This window comes from Tuber melanosporum, assembly GCF_000151645.1.
Source record: "Tuber melanosporum whole genome shotgun sequence assembly, scaffold_9, strain Mel28".
Classification (NCBI taxonomy): domain Eukaryota; kingdom Fungi; phylum Ascomycota; class Pezizomycetes; order Pezizales; family Tuberaceae; genus Tuber; species Tuber melanosporum.
This window is the reverse complement of record NW_003299139.1, coordinates 1,061,108-1,064,254: the sequence shown is the minus strand read 5'-3', so window position 1 is coordinate 1,064,254 and position 3,147 is coordinate 1,061,108.

Here is a 3,147-nt window from a genome sequence, read left to right as displayed (position 1 = left end):
GAATAAATTAAAGGCGGGAGGAAAAAAAAACCTTTCCTCCTTCCCTATTCCATCCCTCTCGCAGATAATTCGTTTCAGAGGCCAACTGCCCAGCTCAAACCGCACCAGACAGAAACCCCGGTGGATTCAGTCCACCACTATCGTTCTCCACCATCCCCCGAGGTTAGGGTATGTGAGTGGAGCACACGATACGAGTACCCTACCGTAGTAGCAACATATCATATGATGGTTTCTAGGAAAGGAATGCCGTGCCCGTTGGTTGCCGTTCTGGTACCGGATTCTGTAACAATACCGTACTGTATGTAGGGTACGTACCCAGCCTTCTCATCCACGCCAAACCAAACCAAACCAAACATCCAACAGGCGGCAAAAGCAACGAAAAAGAAAGCACAACGGGGGTGCGGACGGGGTACCGGTATGATAGCATCAAGTTCGGGAAGGTCCTCACGAACAAAACAAAAACAAAAGCAAACAAACAAGAGATCAAGCCCACGGGACCCCATCATCATCATCGCCATGATCGGCTCGGATACCTAGGCCCATATCGGCGGTTTTTTTGGGCGTTTTCGTGGATCGGTTGGTAAGTTGGTTGGTAGGATGAATGTTTCGGGGAAGGGAGTAAACTTGCCGTACAGTTAAAATGATAAAGCTGCGAAATCCAATGCCGGTACCATACCAACGAATCAGCGAACGCGACGAGCAGAAATAGCACGGTGCGAAGAAGGCAGAGCGCCGACCGTACCTTACGTACCGACGCCGTGTCATAGCATGCCCCATGGGATCGTACTTGTACCTAGGAAAAGAAGAAAAGAAAGAAAAGTGAAAAGCCGGCTCACGGGGATGAAGTCTCGGAGGCTGGCTTCCGATGCCGTAGGCCTAGGCCGTCCTCGAATATGATACGGGAAGTAGCCGGTTTGAGACAGGCGGCTCGGTTCGGCCTTGTATTCGATTGTGTTCTAGCCCAGTCAATCCATTCTGTGACTCTTGCTTGCGTGCTTGCTTGCTTGCTTGAACAGTACGAGTAAGGTAGAGGTCGCACTTGTATCATATTGTAATTGTAGTTAAGCAAGCTATCATGGCTAGCTATCACCGAGATTGAAGGAGTTCCGTACCAGCACTGAGCATTACCATACGCAGAGAGTTCCAAACCCATCAGGGTACCGCGCAGGCACTAGCACGCATGCTTGTACAGTACTGTAACATGATTGGCGACGCCCCAGATGAGCCTTTCCCAAGCAAAGAAGAAAAGAAAAGAAAGGGAAATTTTCTTTTCAAGAGTGAAAGTCCCCTTTTCACCTACGAGTATTTCCCCTTCCTCCATTCCACATCCGAGCCGTACTGCGGCGTAGCGCACCATGAACGGTCAATCATTCGGTCAATGTCAATCAGCGTTCATCCCATAAAGGAGGCTCAAAAGGCTATCCCACTTTCCTTCTCGCGTCACTTCCCACTTCCGCCAAATTCAATTCGTGCCGGGGGTGAAAGAAAAAAAAAAAAAAGGAAGGCAACGGTGCTACTACTGTACTTTCTTGCTTGTTCCACAAACCCCTCCTCCCCTGTCAGCCGTAAATGAAGAAGAAGGGGAAAGAAAGACAGGGTTCGCCATGCCAGTCATTCATTGATTGATGATTGACTGATTCACCAGATTGCCAAGAAGTACCGCAGGACGTGAATCGATCGCGGGAGGATGGATGATGAATCCATAGTCAAATCTTGTTCCTCATGCTGACAGGCACAGTCCAGGCACAAGACAGGGTACCATAGGGTATCTAGATAGGTGCGGTTGCACTGTAAAACAAAACACCTGTAAGAACTTGCACGACATCTGCAGTAAACACCAAAGCACAATAATCATAAACGTGAACGTGAGCCACAGCAGTGCAAGATGAATCCACCCTCCAATTCATCAACAATAGCTACAATACATTCAACACTTTTTCATGGTCGTGAGCACAAGTATCATGTCAGCAAACAACCTACACAAGGCGGAATGGAAAGAAAAAACCCCCCGATTCGCACCAGCACATGTCTCAGATCCCTTTCTTTAAATTTTTTTTCTCTTTTCTTTTCTTTTTTTTAATTCCTTCTTTCCGTCTCTGGCGGGGGCTGGCGGGGCATACCTCTACCCCCACCCGTACTTTACACTAGCGATGGGATGAACCTTAACCTTCTTCCTTCCTGTGATGCCGATGATAATTACTGTAATAATTATCGTAATTAATTAATCGCTGCAGCCCCCCCCTACCCCCCCAGTCCAACCAACGAGAGAGAGGGATAGTGAAAACTTTTTTAATTTCGAATTTCGAACTTTGAATTCTGACACACGGGTTAGGTGCGTACTTTGTACTAGTCAATGTACTAAGTACTCGAGTACCTGGCGAAGGACACCCCCTCCCGTTCCGCATGACGTTGTGGAGCACCGTGTGCCAGTAGAGTGCATAGAGGGAGGAGGAAAAGGGATGAAGTCCAGAAAAACATCATTATTATCACCATTTACCATTTGTGTGCGTGAAAAGTTCTGCTGTGTAGTGTTACTGTACGGAGCTGTAGGTATTATGTTTTCAATAGCCTATTTGGTGTATGGATTTGAGGTCGTGAAACCTGCGGAAGGTAGGAAGGTTAAAAAAAAACTCCTTATCCCACCCCCCCCCCTTTTTTTTCCTCTAGGGCATAGTATCATAGGATGGATGATGATACCGGTATTTGTATTTATTTATTCACTGAACAACGCTGTGCTGCAGACATACCGTAGACCGGGGGGGGGGGGGAGTAAGAGAGAAGAAGACAAGGACAAGAAACAAAGATAGGGAAACCCGTTAGTTGTCAATGCGTCCATAGCGCTTTTAGCGCCTATGCTGTGTTCTCGAGCAGAGAACTGCACTGTAACAGACGAGTGTAAACACGGTACACTACCGGGAACATCCCCCTCTCCAGGAATTCGCATCATATATGTATATACCCTGCAAGCATCGCGAGTCCGGCACCGTCCCGTAGAGCACAAAACAAAAACAAAACAAAACAGGTACTTCACTGACTGACCGACTGACCGACCGACAATTGAGCAACCAGGGGGTGGATGAATGAATGAATGAGCAAAATCTTACGATAAGCGAGTATGGTGCGATCGCCCAAGCTATCCCCGCCACA